Here is a 20411-nt window from a genome sequence, read left to right on the forward strand (position 1 = left end):
CTCGCACTGAAAACTTCCATGTATTTTGAAGAAGGAAAAAAAACCCCAACAACCTCTCTTCTGTTAGGTCCTTCCTGCCTGTACCAAGGCCAAGAATTGTGGGCAGTATGGAGCTGCAGGCAGGCGGGCTCCCATGGTGCCCCCCCATCCCGGCACACTGCTGAACACCTGAGCAGCTGCCCACCCTACACGTGTGAGAGAGAAACATCTTACAACGGCACCTCAGACTTTCCAGCAAACCCGCTGCGACTCACTCCAAGAGAAATACAAAAAAAGGACTATTTATAAATAGATATTTATTTATTTTGTTACACAACAATATTCCATTTTGTAGAAAAAAGCTGTAAAGTATTTATTTGAGACTCAGGCTGGATGCATGGATCTGCATTATGAAATTCATGTTTTGTATTTTCTGGGGTTTTGAATATTATGTTTATTCCTTTCCAATATTTTAACGTTGCAAGCTCAAAACTGGGTGGGGGATCATCTGAAAGAGGGCAGCATTTTGTAGGAGTGCTGGCCTGGGAGGTTTTGCTGATGGCCCAAAGGAGACCCCACCAGGAGCCAGGGTGCAGAAAACTCATGGAGCAGCCTAGTATGCTGATGTGAACTTCAGGTGTTGAACCTGTTCCCCAAAGGGCATGAGAGATCAGGCCAAGACTGCAGCTGGCCTGAACTTGTAACCCAGGTGCCAGGAGTGACAGGCTTCAAGCCAGGAGTCATCAGGCATGGGGAAGTTGCCAACTCTGACTTCCACCAACCTTTCCTAGAAAGTAATGCAAAAGCAAAGGGCACATAGATGTTTCCTTCTCCCCTCTTTTTCTTCTGTGCTTTTCACAGCCCCCTTCTTAAATTCCCTAATCCATCACACCTGCCTTATGTTTCCAAGCATCCCATCTGCCTGCAGGAGGCTGTAGGGAGATAAAAGGGCAGTTGCAAGGGCAGTAGACTGTCTGGTGTGTCATGGTGCAGTGGCAGGTGAGTGCAGTAGGAAACAGGAGGCTGGTAGGAGTGAGGAGGTAGGTGCTGCGTGTGGACAGGTGTACATCAGCACAGGGCAACAAGTGTTACTTATTGCTGAAATTTATTGCTTATAATCTGTACATCAGATCTGAGCAGTTCTGTAATTCTCTGACTCCCACCCTATGCCCATGAAATCTCTCCTTGTAGGCCCAGGGAATGAGATATGAGCCCACCCAGCTGGTGTGATCTTGTGGGCAGCATGAAGACAGCCAGCGCAGGCTGATTCTTCTCCTGACTTCCCGGAGCAAGTGCATGTAATCTGGTTTCTTCCTCACCCATCTATTTCAAATGTGTATCCCAGCTGAATCAGGCTGAGTTGTAGTCAAAAGCCAAGTAACCTAAAATGAAAGCAAGTGGGTGAGTTGAGAATGAATAAACCTAGTCCTTGTCATAAAATGCTTTTTTAGGCTCCGTAATGCTTAGTAATAGTGCAGCTGGCAAGTGCGGGGAAAGGGGAACTGGCTGCAACTGTCACAACCAGGAATTTTTCTCCTGAGACCCATAACCGTCAAAGGAGGAAGCCACATTTTGTCCAAGCTTTCCTGCCATTGCAGCTTAATTTCCTCCTCGTCTGTGAAGGAAGGGGCCAGGGGAGAAGCGGGTTTTTTCCCCCAGGTTGGTGGTTCACTGGGGGCAGAGGGCAGGGCTCAGCCCCAGCGCTCCCCTGATTGGGCTGAGTAGTGTCTGCCCTCACCACTGAGCAGAGTCCCCACTCGTGCTTCAGGGGGTTTTTCTAGAGGGTTTTTTGAGTTTTAAAAGAAGGTTTCTGCTAATGTTTAAATTAACATGTCTTTTTTTAAAAAAGAGAAATGAGCCTCTCACAGAAACAGGGAGTCTGGACATGGGTAATGAAAAGGATTTTCAGAGGGATAGGAGAAAGGCACAAAGTTGGCAAGAAACCTTTATAAACCTGGGAAGATTGCAGAGACCACTTATTAATATTTTCTACAAGCTGATCACCTGGAGTAGGGGAAAGCAGGGTTTGGAGTCATGAAAGTATCTGTTTACATGCAGGATTTTAATTTCTCTTACTATTTAGCTGAATGTTGAATTGTGAAAAGCTTTTGTAGGTTTGTGCTTATGAGTACGATAGGAGTAGAGACAGTGTAAAAGAAGAGGGTGCTTACAAGCAAAACACTGTACAAGAAAGGAAGATAACCATTTATTTGTCTTTCATGATATTGGAATGAGAAGAGCAAATGACATCCAAAGGCAGAACACTTAAACCCAATACATGTATATGCCTTCATGCTATACAAAGCCAGCTCCTAAAATGCAATGCCATAAAATGTTACACGTTAGTGCTGTGGAGTTTGGTTTCATGTAGCAATGAAATGAGTGTGAATTAACTGTCTGTTAGCTGGAAAAAAGGGTACAAAATAGATACAAATTGCCTTTCAGGGAAAAAAACAAGTGTGTGACTGAGGGGATCAAAAGTTTTTACTGTGAGTGAATAACATCCTAACTGCTGTTCTGAGGTTTCTTTGTGATTATCTTGTGTTTGTCTGTCCAATTATCTCTGTTAAGAATTTGGCAGTAATTCTTTGGAGGTTATATTGCGGATGAGTTTATACAGATAGTATTTATTTTGATAAATAGTATCTAGGCTGTGAAATGTGGCAAATTTTGAATAGGTCTTGGGAACTAAAAATAAAACTGATAAGAAATTAAAGTGGAATGGACTGCTCTATTTTGCTGCTCCAATATGAGTGATATGAAGCAGGTTAGCTTTATAAGCAAACAGAAGCAGAGCATGTTTTCAAAGTTTACTCTACAGCAATGTTCTGAGCTACTATTGCCACTACCAAAAAGACCCAAACTACAAAAATCCTAGGTTTTTGTCTGTCTCATGGCCAGGCAGTTGTTTGTCTGACCCAACCCTGCCTTCAGCCACCTCCTGTCACTGCAACCTGTCCAGCCCTGGGCAGCAGTGGTGTCGATGCAGGGCATAATTTTTCTTAACAGATGGAAAAAGGGTAAGCAAGAATGCCACCCTCCTGCTTGCCTCTTACTTGAGTAAAACTGGCTCTGGGTAACGTTTCTGCAAAGCAAAGGGGATTATTTAGCCTGCACCTCTCAGCTCTGGGATCCTTTGATCTTGACGTTAGCCAGCTTGGGTTAAGGTTTAAACTCATGTAGGACCTTAAGACAGTGTCCCTTTAAAATGTGTATTTTGTATTTATATATATTGGTATGTAATAAAGGGTCCTCAGGATTCATAAAAGGTCCGGGTTGCTGTTTTGACATGCCAGGCTGTTTCAGAGATGTAACCTGTTGGTATTTTTCTCTGCCTGGGTACCAAGCTCCCAATCCTGAGAGAGCAGTAAGGCATAAAGGAATCGTCCCAGCAGATCTGTCTGAACATGTGACTTTGAAATGTAGCTGAAATGCTGCCCTTAGACATTTTACAAGTCACTGGCTGAAATAGGAAAAATATTCTTTTCCCAAAACTGCTGCTGGCAGAGGGATGGAACTGAATCCACACAGTGAAAAGGAACTTTGTTTTGGTGATAGAAGATTGAAAGCATCATTCATAATTTCTCTGTTGTGTGAGCCTGAGGGAATGAGTCACCAACTAAATACCACACCGGTAGGGTTTTTTTATGAACTCAGACATGGAAGAAAATATAACCTATTGTTTTTCATCTGGTTTTCAGCACTGAGACCCTGCAAATCTGTGGAAATAATAGAGTTGCACTAGTTGAGTTCATTTTTCTCTTTCATAAATGAGACTATTGAACCAGGCAGATAAAAATCAAGCATGCTTTTGTTTTCACTCTTAGTATACCAGAAAATACTCATATCTTGGAAGCCATACAAAGGGCCTTCTCACATGTCCGATGCTTTCATCTTTGCTCATATAAAGCTGTTTGTGAAAGTAGCACTGAACTTGTTCAAGGTGTTTGCAGATGGACTCTGTTGTAGTCTGTTCAGCTTTGAAAAAAAAACACCTGAAATTTCTGGGAAGACTGAGGGAACCCTCAGTCTAAGACCCATACATAATACAAACACAGTTTTGACTTCTCTAATTTGTCAGAAGCTGCAGTCCTTAACTACCCTAAGGAAAAGGAAGAAAAGGCAGCTTGTCTAGTAAAAGAGCACTTGAAATTGTACATGAAAGACTAAGATGCAGTGAAAAGCTGGCAGAAAAAAACCCTACACTTTCAGACTAAAAATTAGAGGGTTTTTTCAATCAGAATATTTTATTTGATATTACCATTCAAGTTACAGAATGTCCAGCATCTCATCATAAACACCCAGGGTTACAATTTAGGCTTAAATAAACCAATTTGCCTTGAACCTTCCTTGTCTGCAGGGATGTAGCTATTTTCATAACTGAGATTGGGGTGGTTTTTTAGCTGCCCATCAGCTGAGTAAAAAGAAATATCTTTGTTTGCTACAGGTTTATCTTTAAATACCAGGACCTGTACACAAAGAAGAGAAAAGAGGGCATGTCCTAGTATAGTTTTCTGAAGATCTTTGCCTATCTACTTCAGAACAGTTTAATTTTAAGGGTATTAAATGTAGGCTGTCTCCTTTCTAGAAAGGATTTATAAATAGAGGCAAGGTATCAGTTCTTTACTGAATGCTTCAGTATTTATCTATGTATATGACTTCAACACTTCTTTCTGAAAATCTTTATTGTAAAGATTTCTGACCACGTCAGGACAATCAGAAAACATTCCTCAGTCTAGCTCAGGCTGCATGGTGAAACCAAGACCTTGCTCCATCACCAACAGAAAGTGCTGAGCTCCCTGCAGGTTCCTCTGGGGTGGAAACCTTCTGAATAGCATGCAAAAGGAAGGGGGCCAAATCCTGGGTCACCGGTAATAACACCCCAGTCTAAAGTGGGGTCATGCACCAGGCTTTCCAGTTGGCTCTGTCCCAGCAGAAGGAACTTGTGGTCATCATGCAGTTTTAACTCCTCTAGTCTCAGGTTTGCTGTATCATTCTGCTGTGGAACTGGCAGATGTGGGTTTAGAGGCCAACTTGGAAAAAGTGAAGCCAGAAGCACCAGGAAACAACACCAGTCATCACTAGTGGGACAGATGTCTTTCCTGAAAGGTGAGAGAGAAGGTCTGGGGATCCTCTACTTGATTCTCTGCAACTTCCTTCATTCCCTTAGCACATTTCTTCTTCCTTTGCTCTTTTTCTGGTCCACAGGATCCAGAGCTGATGTACTATCAACCAGTGCAATGCCTCTGTTGCAAACAGAAAGTTTGCCCTTTGCTTTCCTGTTACTTGACTCAGCCACATAGTTTCTCTCCTGGTCTGTTTGAGGTTGTTTCCTCTCCCTGATGTTATTCCATCTCATCACAACTTTGAAGATGCTGTCCCCTCGCCTGGATCACCCCTCCTCTGCTGGGCACCCCTTTCCCTTCTCCATCCAGGGTTGTCACAGGGCTGAGCTGGGAAGTGGGCGTTAGGGAAGGAGAAGGGACCAGGGCAAAAGGGCACATGCAGAGCCTGAGGGCAGTGGAAGGGGCTCTAAGTGAAGACAAATGGGGGAATGATTTCCCCAGGAAATCTTTCAGGTTGGTAATTTGTTAGAAAACAAGTCTTTAGGACTTGGCTGCTTCCAGGAGATGCACTTCTCACAAGATTAGCTTTGCAATGAGGGTGTTATCTGAGCTCTATCATGCTCTGCAGCCTCTCACTTCTGCAGGGCATTAGCAGCTGGGGAAGGAGAGTGCTGGGCACAGCTGGGAGCTGATGCTGTGGGAGGGAGCTGGCACTGGGTATCAGTTTCTGACCAAAAGTATAAAATCTCCATAACCTCCTAACTGAAGTAAACATGCTACCAACAGGAAACGAAGGGGGTGAACCCTTTCAGTGACAACTGCTCTCAGAGTGTCTGCAGTGTTTGCCGGGCTGATGTCTGCCCTTCTTGGCTCAGCAGCCAGTGTGTCTGGGCTTGCAGCCAGGAGTGAGCCAACATTTCCTTTCCCGCTCACCCTTTCATCTACAGGCTGTGACCAGAACCAGGGTGCCCCTTGGTCTCCGGCAGAACTGAGAACTAGAAACATGAACTAACAGAAAGGGGGAGAAAATACAGTGCTATAAAACTGCTGATGGACAGTCTTTCTCTTCACTAGTAATTCTCCTCTTTGGCACTAGCAGAAATAGCAAAACTAAAGCCTGAAAAAGAGTGGTCCTCAGAAGGTCATCTTTTCCATTTAATCCTATGGCAGCTCTGCAGACTTTAAATTTTCAAATTTTTTTTCTTCAGAAAATAAGAATTAATTAAGGTCAGACTCTCCAGTACTTACAGTCCAAACACACTACGTTATCTGAGAAGTTGAGAGCACTGAGGTCTGGCTTGGACAAGCAGTCCTCTGGGATAGTTATTTTCAAACAAACAACTGCATCTTCCAGGGCCTTTGGTAAACACCTGAAAAGAGAAAATCAGCTGTTTTCTTTTTGCGTGCAAGGTTCAGGAACTACATAAAATAAAGCAAAAGTTGGGGAGGAGGGATGTGGAAAACAGTGTAATAAATTGAACAGATTATGTTTCAATAATCTGACCTGTTACCAGGACCTTTTAGAGGTGCAAGTGCCATTTTTGTGCATCGTTATTTTGTATGTGAGCAGGTGGTGGCATGTTTTGCCCCACAGCATGCCGTTGGCTGGTAGGATCCTTGCCCAGGTAAAAACGCAGTGAGATTCAGAGGGTAAAGGTTGTTGCTGTTGTAATAAAAATATCCACACCCATTTTACTGCCTGCATAATGAAGAGTTTCTAGAATGGGGGAAGTGAGCCCAATTTAAGGTGATTGCACAAAGCTCTCCTCTCACATAGGAAAGAAATTGAAGATACACCTCCACAAAACTCTTTAGGCATGTGACCCAATACTGGTGCCTGCACCTGGGTCTGTTTTCCCATCTCCAGCCAGGCTCTGTGGACAGATGAGAGGGGAGCACATCTGTTCTGCTCTGTCTACTGCATCTTGGGTGCAAGATCCACGTTGCAGTGGTATTTCTGTTGGCTGCTTAGCAGTAGCTAGGGCTGGATTTTTGCTCGGAGCAGGGAGCTTGCTTCCTCATGCAGCTGCCAATGTGCATTGAGCATGATCACCTCCACTTGCTCTTCTGTCGTCCTAACACTGGAAAATCCCTGTGTGACCTTCACAGCATCTTCTCTTGTCCTTGCCCTCTCTTTCTTGTCTCGAGTTGCTTCTGCAAAAAAGATTGTTTTTGTTGAGGTTTTTTGCTTTGTCAGTAAAGGGCCTGAATTTGAGAGGCAATTCTGACCCTGGGAAAGGGGACATAAGTGAGTTGCCAAGGCTTCTCTACTATGTGCCATAGAGTTTGCTGTGGAGCATCACTCAGCAGGCCCCTGGGGTCTCTCTCCAAGTCACAGAGAGGGGGGTCCCAAGTGCTCCTACCTGGCTGCTCCCCTGGGGCAAGGCAGCTCCTTCTGCCCAGAGCAGAAGTCTGGGAAAGGAGACTGAGATGGGAACCAGCATCAGAGGGGATAGAGCCAGGGAAGGGGAGAAAAGGTGAAAATCCCTGAGGGACCCTGTGGAAAGGCTCTTACATGGTGGCTCTTTGCCTGCAGCACAAGCTGGTGCTGTGAGGCCCAGTGAGAGTCTGGATGGAGCCTCTTCCCCTAACGGAGGTGTTGGGAGGGATGTTCTGGAGTCCACCTCACAGTTTTATGAATTAATCTACAAAGTGCGGGGGGGTGGGGTGGGGGTGGGGGGTGGAGGGGGGGAAGGGAGGGATATGTTAACCCATAGAAACCTGCAAAAAATCCAAAACATTATGCTGCCCTTCCTGATGGAGGGAAGAGTCAAATTAATAAATAGCAGAGATGAACACAGGCAGAATGTGTATGGTATTTGCTTCTTATATTTTCCTGTAAGATGGCTTTTTCCCTTTCTTACAGAAAAAATGAGAAAAAATTGCACACTGGTGGGTATCCTTCTGTAAATACAGCTAGAAACTTCACATGGTGATTAATCTCACTACTAGATTACCATGCGGCCAGGAAGTGTGCTGTGTGGTTTTACAGCAAAACCCTTGGGCACAAAACCTTGCCCTTGAGCCCAGGAGCACTGTTGCACCCCTGGCTTTCCCTTTCTGGAATTACATGGGATGCAAATGCATTTGGGGTGGGGAGACTTCAGCCAAATCTGCCCTCTGCAGAGACTCCTTTCATAATCCAATTTGTGGGTTTGGTTTGCTGGTGGGTTGGGGCGACGCAGTGGCATCTGCAGGTGTCTCCATGCTGCCCTCTTGGTGGTGAATCATCTGTTCTTGCTTGCGAGTCCTCTGTGCCAGGTCCAGGGAAGGAAAGTGAGTGCCCTGAGGACCCTGGAGTGGTGCCCAGCGTGGTGCTCAACAGGCTGCAGAGGCAGTGATCCACAGGCAGCACCTCCCTGCCAAAGAGAAAGGGAGAGGAGGCTGCCAGGGCCCCTGGCCCCTCGTTTCTTCCCTCTTTGCCAGCCACCACCAGTGCTTACGAGGAAGATCCCACATTTACACCTTGCAAGGTGCAAGTCCTTCTGATGGCACTCACGGAGGAGCTCAGCAGCATGGGACTCACCAGGGGCAACACCAAGCTTTGCTGCTGGGGCGGGGGGGAAAAAAAAGGGGAGGGCACCGTTTATTAACAGCTCTGGTAACCGGTGCAGTCAGCAGGGAGACGAAGTTGTGCTATTGCTCAGCCACCCTAATGAAATTAATGATTGACCAGACATCCCGCCCCCCCCCCCCCCCCTCCCGGTGAGGGATTGAGGGGACAATGTCCACGTGGCTGGCTGCTCCCTGCCAACCCAGCTGCTGATTGGCATTCGAGGAGCGCTTTGAAAAAAGGCGCGAAATCTTCAACTGTCCTCCTGGGTATGCCAGCTGCTCTCTGAGGAATGCTGAAAAAGGGGGTGAGCTTTCCTGGGCAATTGTTCTGTCCCACGATGCTTTTTTCCCTGCTTCGCTGGGCTGAAATCTGCCTGCTGCTGCTCTGTGGAGGCTGCCAGCTGGAGGAGCCGGCGATGGGTGAGTGGAGCACCTTTTTCCTGCACAAGGTTAACTCTGGAGCAGCATCAGCTTTTCTTGGCAAGAAGAGAGACGCAGATGCCATCCTTACTGAAAAATACTAATTGATAGCTGGAACAGTGGCTAGTAATCTGGGGGTTGGTCAGCAACAAAATCAGGAAATGCAGGTCAGAGGGCACAGGGCAGTCTGTTTGCACTCAAGCTGTATATTCAGCCCCTATATTCCTTTCTTTGTAAGTGTTGAGAAGCTTCTCAGCACAAGGGGTCGAACAGGTTTGCATTTCCAATGCACACATCTGGGCTGTGGGAGAGGCTGGGGCAGGGGGATATCCCTCTGTAACTGTTTGCACTGTCTCCCAGCTGTGGGGTGCCCTGGGCTGCTCTGCACCCCTGCAGGTGCCAGTGAGAGGGGAGCAGGGATGCACTCAGGAGCTTATGGGTGGTTGCTGTGTGTCAGGTCTGAAGAGGACAAGTCTGAGCTCCTGGGGACAAAGGCGAGCTCAGAGTAACACACTGGAAAAAAGCAGGCAGACAAGCCCAGGGCTCGAGTTTGCTGTGCTTAAGGAGCCTACCTGCCCTCTGTTCCCATAGCACCTTCCTCCTCACCACAGGGAATGTGCAGCATAGGCTAATGATGTGGTGGCCAACCATGAGACCAAGGTTGTCTGTGGTCTCCCAGTGTGCCACGTGGCCTCATGGTGGAGTTCTTTGCTCCAGTGCTCTGCAAGATGGGAACACTGTGGCTGGAAGCTTCAAGGTTTCCCCCTAGCAAACTGCTTTTGGGGTTTGCTTTGTTCCTAGGTTTGAAGGAAGCTGTGAAATCTGATAGCGTTATTACAGCAGCCCTTGGCGGAGAGGCAAATTTCTATTGCAACTTCTCATTCTCAGTGGAAGTTTTGCAAGTCACCTGGCAGAAGAGAAACAGGTCTTCCTTCCAGAACATAGCCACCTACAGCGCAAACCATGGGCCAAACCTGATAGGGTCATTTCAGAAGAAAGTGCGTTTCACTACAGCAAGCCTGAAGGCCTCGGCTATCACAATCCAAAATCTCACATTCGAGGATGAGTCCTGTTACAGATGCATTTTCAACGTGTTCCCTCACGGCTCTTTCAGCACAGATATATGCCTCAACATCCAAAGTAAGTTTTCTCACTTTCTGGCACTCAGGACAAGTCTGATGTAGTCAGGAGTTGGGTAAGGCATTATCCCTTCCACTCCATGGAGACTTTCCACGCAGCAGCATCTCCTTGGCAGATAGTGTCCAGAATTGTCGCACCTTTCCTCAGAGGAGGTGAAGGTAAATAAGCCAGGAGATGCTTTCAGATAAGAACCCCCATACAGAGAGGTGACCCATCAAACTTTGACCATAAACTCATCACAGAGTAAAAAGTACCTTCTCTTTTTGCTCTCAGCGATTTCTGAGCTAACAGTGGAATACGTTTCCCACCTGCCCACCGAGGGTCTCTTCACTGCAGTGTGCTCAGCAACAGGAAAACCCACCCCCAAAATCACCTGGCTGGGTGACAGAGACCTGGATGAGTCCTCTGAAATACACCATGTCCAAAATGCAAACGGAACAGTAACGGTGACAAACAGACTTACCATCTCTACCAATCACCTCAGTGCCTTGGTCTGCCTCCTTGACCACCCACAGGGAAGGAAAATGAAGGCAGTTTGCCTGGAAAAAGGAAGAGAAGGTAGGCTGTGCTTGTATGGAGAGGTGAAACATATAGTGGGGAGCACTTAGGAAAGTATCGGCAATTGTGGGAGTGCAGCTTGTACTTACATAGGTCTCACTAGACATTTTTCTGGGACTTCAGACCTCATGCTAGATGAAGATTTCATGACTTGAAACCATCCAGAAGACTCCTCCCTGTGATATCTTTGTGTCTGTATGGTGGGTGTGTGCATATATATATAATAAATATGTAGATTTGTGTGTATATATGTCTCTGTTTATATTTCTACATAATCACTTACTCAGAGCAGATGTGATCAGCTCTCCAGCATTATCCACAGCTGGAGGGTACCAGCAAAGAAGGCCCCTGGCTGTCAAATGCTGGGGAACAACACTTCACATGGAAGATCTTGCAGGAGGGTATGTCTTAGGAAGGATGGGAGACTTTCCTCATGATAAAACTTCTTCATACAGAAAGAGAAACACCAATAGATCAAGAGTAAAAATGCTGGGTTTCTTTTCCCCTAATACCAGAAAAATGTAAGACAGTATCAGTATGTATTTATTTATTTATTATTATTTAAAAAAATAAAATAATTCCTCACCTACGACAGTGTTATGTTGTTACACTGTTCCTTTATCTTCTTTGAAGAATGAATGAGCACAAATTGATTAATGTTTCACTTCAGTCCCAGTCTCTAGAAAAGGACATGAGAAACATGTTGACATCCCTCTATGTTCTATGTGAACTTACTGGTTTCCTTTTGCAGGTGTTCAGAAGAGCACAATTATCATGGCTGTGGTGTTCTTAACAATCTTCATATATTGCATCAACAGAGAAAGGAAAACGTAAGAATAATTTCCATTTTCTTGCAAATGACATGGCTTGCCTGTGTTTACCTTGCAATTTGTCTTTCTTCTTCCTGTTGGTGTTTTTATAGACCTACCCTGGAAATTTATCCAGGTGGTAACAGATCTTTAAAATAACAAGAGTCACTCTAAATGCCAGGAGGTTTCTAAGCATTATGTGACTAGTTAATGTTTTGGTGTTTTTTTTTTTTTTTCCCCAGACTGAAGAGATGTATTGCACTTAGAACACCTGCAAAGGAGAAAGGCTTACACCAAGACCTAAGTGAGAAAGCCATGAGCCTGCACACGCCAAAGGACCAGCATGTTGTTTATCAAAATGAGGTAATGCAAATGCCCAAGGCTTCCAGTAAATATTCACATCCTTCAAAAGCCTTGGCAACACTTACCAGGAATGTGACCTCTGACTCTCATCAAGAGACAGGGTCCACTCCTGATGTCATGTCTTTGTTGCATGGGACAGCCACACCAGGTAGATGACACCATACGTGCCCCATCTAAACTCTAGCAATGCTGGGGAAGGCCTGGAGTGTGAAGGAGAAAAGTTAGTCAATGGTTAGGTGAAAAGACATGAAAGAGGTACTGGAAATGCCCAGGATGACGGATGGGATGTCCCTTCTGGACAAAGGTGAGGGAGCGCTGCAGACCTCAGGTGCTGTAACCAGCAGCCTCATGCAGAAGTATCCCCAGAAAAGACTGCCCTGCTCGTCATGCAGGCATGAGGGTGCTCTGGAGGGCTGGTGGCATCCACAGACAAAACCAGTAAGTGGCCACAGCTGGGAGTCACCCCTAGTAGCCACTTTCCTCTGACCTCCCTCAGATTCCCTGTCTTCCTTGCAAGCTCTTGCTAGTCCTGTGCTGTGAATGGGAGCCCTCTTGTCTTCCCGTCACTTCTATCTGCCAGATAACGTAGAGCTTTGTTGTGGTTACAACACCATTGTGCTGGGTCTTTTGCAGAAACAGACACCAGTCTCCTCACTTCGCAAAAGGCTACCAGGTCTGAAAAGAAACCTGAGAGAGAAAAAAAATTGCAGGCACTTGTTTTCAGAGGAAGTGGAGAACCTGAAAAGCAAGGTCGATGGCGTATCTGAGAGAGAACCTGTTGGGTTATGTGTCGAGGAGCTCGGCTGCACACCCCTGAAGGAGGACAGAGAGGCAACAGCAGGTGGAACAGTCCAAATAGCACCTCACCCCAGCTGGTCCCCAACCCAGGACAGGAAGGAGAGACATCATCCCGCTAAAGACCCACCTTCACAAGCCCAGAGGAGCACAGGGGCCCAAGGGCAGGTGGGGACCCCAAATTCTAAGGACTCAGAGGAAGGTACACCTTGCCCAGGGATGTCCCAGGAGATCCTCAGCCCCAAGGTCTGGGTGTGAAACCCATCCAGATGAGTCATCAGTGGAGCACCTTTTGAACTGAGGGGGGTCACTGCCTAAAGGGGTATGGACACATGATGGGATGCAAGGGAAGAGTGTTTTGGGATTGTATAGGACTTACTATAGGATGCTTAGGGGAGTGTCCTGGTTTTGGCTGGGATAGAGTTAATTTTTCTTTTTAGTAGCTAGAAGAGTGCTGTGCTTTGGGTTCAGTATGGAATGTGGTATGAGAAGCATGCTGATAATACACTGTTGTTTTCAGTTGTTGCTAAGAGATCAAGGACTCTCCAACTCCCCATGTCCTGCCCATGAGCAGGTGCACAAGAAGCTAGAAGGGAGCAGAGCCAGAGCACCGGACCCAAATTGGCCAATGAAATATTCCATATCATGTAACGTCATGCTCAGTATACAAAGGAGGGTTGGCTGGGAAGGGCGGGGGTTCTCTCTCCCTTCCAGGATTGTGATTGTGGGATCTTGGTATTTTGTGATTGATAACTAGGAACAGACAGGGTATCAGTTGGTGGGTGCTGAGCGGTTGCATTGTGCGTTACCTGTTTGTGCTTCCTATTATTGTTACTGTTTTATTTGATTTCAATTATTATGCTGGTTTTTATCTCAACCTACAAATCTCCCTTTATCCCTCCAAACACTCCCTCATCCCACGGGTGAGGGAGGGTGAGAGAGTGGCTGCGTGGTGTTTGGCTGCCAGCTGGGTTTGAACCACAACAGGAAGGAACCAAAGGTGAGAAATGGATGAATCAAGGGGATTTGGGGATGAAAAAGCCTGGGGAAATTGAGGTATAAATGGATAAAAGGCTCTGGTTGCATATACCCAGGAGGCTGGTCAGTACACTTGTCTGGCCACAACAGCACCTGGTCACTACGGTCTGTCCTCTCTTCTTGTTAAACTCCATTTCTAACTCTTTTCTTGGGTGAAGGACTCTCTAGCCAGTGTGCATGTATATATCGGGGCCTGATGCCAGTACCTGGGAAGATCTGAGTGAGAGAAACCAGGTGCCAGCCACCAGCATGGGCCAGGGTCAGAGCTTGTGTGTCCCTGGTACAGCACCTGGAGTGAGCGCAGGTGAGCCTGTGAGCACCAGAAAGGATCAATCCAGGCAAGCTGGTGAGTAGGTGGCATGTCCTGGGATGCCCTTTGATGTTTCACAAGTAATCAGGCAGGAGGATTTGTGCTGCGGATGCAGCAAGATCTGTGGAACTGTACCAAGATCAGTATTTCAAAAAAAGTTATGTTTTTAAGGGCTCAAGATGGAAAGTTTCCCTTCCAGCTCTCTGTTTCATTACACGAGGTGTGTTAGAAATGTCCTTCCAAAGCTCTGTGGTGCAGTCGACACACTGGAGGGAATGGTTTGCCATCCAGAGAGACCTGGACAGGCTTGAGAGGTGGGTCCGTGTGAACCTCATGAAGTACAACAAGGCCAAGTGCAAGGTCCTGCACATGGGTCAGGGCAATCCCAAGCACAAATACAGGCTGGGGCATGAGTGGATTGAGAGCAGCCCTGAGGAGAAGGACTTGGGGGTATTGGTGGATGGAAAAGTGACTATGAGCCAGCAATGTGTGCTCACAGCCCAGAAAGCCAACCGTATCCTGGGCTGTATGAGGAGAAGTGTGGCCAGCAGGTCAAGGGAGGGGATTCTCCCCCGCTACTCCGCTCTGGGGAGACCCCACCTGCAGTGCTGTGTCCAGCTCTGGGGCCCCCAACACAAAAAGGACATGGACATGCTCAAGCAGGTCCAGAGGAGGCCACGAAGATGATCAGGGGCTGGAGCACCTCTCCTGTGAGGACAGGCTGAGAGAGTTGGGGGGAGAATTTATAGCGGCCTTCCAGTACTTAAAGGGGGCTACAGGAAATGTGGGGAGGGACTCTTGATCAGGGAGTGCAGTGATAGGACAAAAGGTAATGGTTTTAAACTGGAAGAGGGTAGATTAGATTAGATATAAGGAAGAAATTCTTTCCTGTGAGGGTGGTGAGACACTGGCGCAGGTTCTCCAGAGAAGCTGTGGCTGCCCCCTCCCTGGCAGTGTCCAAGGCCAGGTTGGACGGGGCTTTGAGCAACCTGGTCTAGTGGAAGGTGTCCCTGCCCATGGCAGGGGGGTTGGGACTGGATGATCTTTAAGGGCCCTTCCACCCCAAACCATTCTATGATTTGCAAAGGCTCTTCTAGCAGCTCGTGTCACGGTGCAGCCCCAGCACAGAGCACTTTCGTAATAGCAGCGTGCCCTCTAGCGGGAGAGATCGGGAATGAAAGTGCAAACGTTTCCAGTGAGTCTTCCATTAAAATAGTGACTTACAAGTGCTATTTTCTTCTCTTTGGACTTTCAAACAGTCTTTTGGTATGCAGCAACCCTATCCCAGGTATCAAGAAATTACAGCCACTATATCCAAAGACATTCAGGGACAATACGACAAAAGGACTTTACGAGGGTTGTCCTGCAGCGGACACTGCCTGTGGTCGCTGAAAGAGAAGGTATTGAAAGGGACTCACAGAAGGAACTGGGATTTGCTTTCTGTCCTGCCTTGCTCTTCTGGAGGCAGAGCTTTTGGAAAGGACCAGGGAAGGAAATGTGGAAATGTTCCCGAGTCTGTTCTCCAAGCTGCTAGGCTGGCCTGTGATGGATAAAAGCTGTGCTAGGGGAGAAGAGGGAAGGGAAGGCAGCTGTACTGCCTAAATCCCTCTGACAAGTTCTGCCCAGGTTTGCCTCCTGAGAGAGCTGGATTTTCTGCAGCTGGGCTTCTTGGTCAACAGATCTTTAGAAAACAATCTTGGGCTTCTTGGCTAAGGGACCTTTAGAAGTCAATCTTGAGTGCTGTTTTAACCAAGAGTTGCTCAGCATTTAAAGGACAACTGTTCCCTGCAATCTGAACATCAGGTGCTGATTCAGCTTGCCTTGAAGTTTGTCATGCCACATGCATGTAGGTTACAATGGGGGGGCTTCAACTTGGCACTCCTGAGATTTTCTGAGATTAAATGATCATTATTTTTTTTTTCCCAGAGAAATTATCTGTGTTTTTTTCCATAGTAGTCAACACATATGTGACCTTCAGTTGTGGCTATGTCTGAAAGCCATCAATATATGTATAAACACAACAACAAATGAAGAGGTGAGTGAGTTTAACTTCTGCTTTTCAAAAATAATTCTTTCCAAGGAAATGGAAATTGTGAAGAGAAATGTGTAAGCTCAGTGCTGTGAGGTAACAACCAGTGGTACTCCAGCTGAGTGGTTCAGAACCTGCTGAAGGAGTGGGAGAGGAATGGCCTCACCACCGTACTTCTGGCAGTGAGTACATGATTTATCCTTGGTGCAAGAGTGTAGTTTTTCTGAGAGTAAAAAGTTAACTTTGATTGAGAAGGAAAAATGAAAGCATGATGAAATGCACACCAAGGACTCAGAAAACAATTAGGCAGAAAAGGTCTCAATTTTTCCAGAACATTTCACTTGAAGGCTTTTTTTTTAAAACAGCCCAGTACTGGACTTCTACAGGGCAGGTGACCTGTTTTTCACTACTCTTCAGGTAGGAGTTTAGAAGTGCTCTTTAATCCTTCCAGGTGAAATTGAATTAATTATTTCCTTCAGTCCTAGTAATTGTGTTGTTTCCTTTCAGAAGGAAAACTATTATCAGTTTTAGAAACAAAACAAAACAAAACGCTGAGACCAAAGCTGTCCCAGAGCCAGCCTCACTAACAAGACCCAGACAACATGCCCAAGCTTGCTTTCTTTTCAGTGTGACTGTCCTAAGAGCTGAAGGAGACAATGTGGGATGGCAGAAATGAATGTAAGAAATCGCAATGACTGTCTCGCCTTTCTTTTACAAAATATCCTTCTTTCCTGGCTATCAAACTGATTTTTTTTTTTTTTCCCAGTTACTCATCCCTAGGAAACTAGTATTTACACTGTCTGAGGTGCAAGTATATTGATTTGTGTAATATGCACAGGCTCCGCACAACCAGTAGTACCCACAGCCCTTGGCTGCCAGGATGCTCAGCTCTCATGCAGAGAAAAGGCACGTAAATGAAGATCAGTGAGAGAGACATGAACAGTCATTAACATAAAAAGAGCAACAGGTTTCTCTGGGAAGCAAGAGAAGGGAAGAGACATGGATATCTTAGATGTACCAAAGGTGCACGGCTGTGTGATGCTCGACAGCGCCCACTCCTCTTAAGTCCATCCAATACCAAAGCCCCTTTTACAGCAAAGTTTAAATTCAGGCATCTTCCACTCTACACAGCTATTCTAGAGATAGAAAACAAAGCAAAATGTAGAACATCTGGCCACATAAAAGGACACCAGAAATTTTCTGTGGTTTTATGTCCCCACACAGGGTTCACCTCCTTTGCTGGGAAATGCAGGGCAGTTTGTGCTGGAGAAATTCGCAGGATTTCAACCTGTAAACTGTTTAGCATTTGCTTGTTTTATAGAAGTAAGTTTGAGAGAGAAAAGATGTGATTTGTCCATGGTCATGTGGTTGAACCACTAGCAAAATGACAGCTGGTGGCAGATCCCCTGGACCAGGCTGGACCTCCTAGTGGACCTATTTGAGCATTCATGACTTGAGGAAGCGTTGCTTGAATATGATGATTAAGGGGGATATGCTAATTTATATGAACCAAGCAAGAAGGGAGCTAAATTAGCCAAGCTTCACAGTCCTAATATAAGCATCCAGGAAGCAACACGCCCTGCAAAACCTAGTGGGTTTTGTTTTACTGGAATCTGTGTCACTGACTCCAGTCATCCTCTAAAGCTTTTTTTATCTTTCCCTGTTAAATAATGGCAATTTGCATCAGCTGTATCATACTCTTTTCCTTAAACCTGTACAAGTTTCACTGGTTACTGGCTCAAATGGTTCTGCTTAAAGAGGTTGTTAGTCCAGAAATCAAGGGAAGAACTAAGAAATATGTTAACAGCAGAGTGAGTCTACCCAGAAGCCAGAGGAAAGAATAAAGAATAGACCTCATTCATGACAGAAGGGATTTCAGATTGCTTCTTCCAACAACATTGCAGGTGAAGAAACAAAAGGAGAGGAACAAGGGATTCTCTGGATTTTAGGACAAGAGGCCTCTACTTACTCTCCTTCTCACTAACTTCAAAGGCTTTGTCATGCCAGAGAGTTGGTGTCATCTCAGCCACCGCCAGCTCTGGAGAAGGTGACGTACAAAGAACTTTACAAAACCCATCAGAGATTGCTGAGCTGAGCCAGGACCTTATACAAAGACATGGTTGACACGAGAGCACAGAATAGGGCAGAAAGGGCTTTTTGTGTCGTGTTCTTCTATGAATATAAAAAGATTTTGAATTTTTTGCCATTGCTGGTCTGCCTGGAGTACTTTCCCTTTGTCTCTGTCTGCCCTGAGGTTACCTCTGGTCTTCATCTACTACTTCAGAACCACCTTTTCCTTGCTCAGTTCTAGTTTGCTCTCTCTCTTCCAAAGAAGCAGCCCTCCTGTTTTCCAGACCTTTACATCATTTTCTTCTTTCTTCTCTAAATTTCCCCAGCCCACTCAAGAAGCAGTAAAATTTGGATAAATATAGAACTCTTCCACCTCAGTAGCTGTGAGTTACAGGGTAAGCTAATATAATGTATTGCTCAAGTCCCGCAAGTGTCCCCTTTATTTTCATGAAATAATGACAGGAAGATGTCCCTGGGACTTCCCTGCTTCTGTTGCTTTGATGGCACAGGGCACTTCTGGATAAATTTATTTTAAGCTGTGTAGTCTGCAGTTCTCTGGAGTTCCCTCTGAAATCCCCTCAACTATAATGAAGGCAGGCAAGCACAGGAGACCTGCTCACGCATTTTTCTCATAAAAAGAAAAACATGTGTGAAGGGTGTAGGTAGGTCAGCCTCAAACAACAAGTAGTAGGTTAGTTGTTGGAGATCTGACCTGCTCTAGAGGGAACCCATTCTCTACTCAGAACAAAAAGGGAAAGGCTGGCAAAGGGAAATTTAAGTGATTGAAGATCTACTCCTCAGTCCTAGGAGACAGAAGAAAGCGTTGAAAAAAGGAGCTTGGTCTTTTAGTTGGCAGATGAAGGGACTCCACTAAATCGAGCATGATGGTGGAGAAGACGTCTCCAAGGATAGTTGTATCCAGCTGGAATAACCACTGCCCTGACCCCCAGCCTCCAGCAATGGGTTAGACCTGATCTGGTGGGGGTGGCGGGGGCTTTCTTTTTTTGCAGGTCAAAAGGCACTGCTTTGTGCATTGAGGTACCAAGAGCAGCGGAACAGGCGCGGGTTAACGCACGGGTGAGCCTGGGGTGACTCAGAAAAGGTGCAAACACCACCCTGTTCCTTAGGACAATTTATGGCAGTGCTCCAAATATTCTCCCACACCTGTGTCTCAAATAAGAAAGGGTTTGTGCAGGCCACTATGTGGGCATCTTTGTCAATTTGGCAGGGGCTTGAAATTGTGACAAGTCTGATATTTTTTCCCATGAGCAATGATGTTTTAAACCAGGAGATCTTCTAGAGCATTGCAAGAGAAATATTAAATTTGGTATAAATGATGTATGAACATGCATGCGTGTGTCTGTGTGATAGCAGCTGAAGAAACAACAGACACCAAATGTCCTGTATTGATTGCAAAGGGTGCTGTTTCTAATTAATCAAATTGAGAAATGGGCTGTTTCTGTCAAGTCTGGGACAAGCCTGATAAAACTACAACAGAGCCAACTGTAGCCTAACAACAGGAAGATGGCAATGAGATCGTCCTGTATCATTCGTGCTGCCCCTTTTCTTCTCGGTCCAACAGGAAGGTAGCAGAGAAAGCAAAAGATCACACCCAATGAGATAAGAGACATATCCCAAAATCAGTTTCTTATCACCAATGAAGAGAAACACAGAGGATCCTGGCCAGATAACTTGAACACCTGCAACTTGTGAGTATGAAACTGGACATAAAATCAACTTGCCTAGAGATTTTGCATAATAAAATGACCTTTCCTTTCACTGATTTTTTTTTTTTTTTTAATGTTAATTTCCTACAACTTAACATCAGAAATAAGGTATTTGTTTATCTGGGCTGAGGATCCAGAAAAGATTCACAGCCTTGGTCTAGTACTGAAAATTTTATTACTGACTATTGCCAGGCTGGTGACCTGCAGTTAGTTAACTATTAGTTTGTGGTAGTTAAGAAAAAAACAGTTAGCAGTTTTAGCAAAACCTTGGTACATTTTTTTTTTGTGAAACTTGGTACATTAAATAAATTCAAGAAATTAATCTGGTTTGAAAAAAAGCAAATACTTCCTGGAGCACCAAGTATTCGCAGTCCAGTATCCGGACAGTGAATGTCACAGCTCTTGGCCACTATTATAAATTTATTATTATTATTACTACTACTATGTTATGTTCCTGCTGTTGAATTCTAGTTTTAGTGTTTTATGATAGCACGAAGTCTTTAATAAAAACTCATAGTTGGTGTGACTGTCACTACCCTCGAACCGAAACCA

The sequence above is a fragment of the Strix uralensis genome, chromosome 2, assembly GCF_047716275.1.
Source record: "Strix uralensis isolate ZFMK-TIS-50842 chromosome 2, bStrUra1, whole genome shotgun sequence".
Taxonomy (NCBI): domain Eukaryota; kingdom Metazoa; phylum Chordata; class Aves; order Strigiformes; family Strigidae; genus Strix; species Strix uralensis.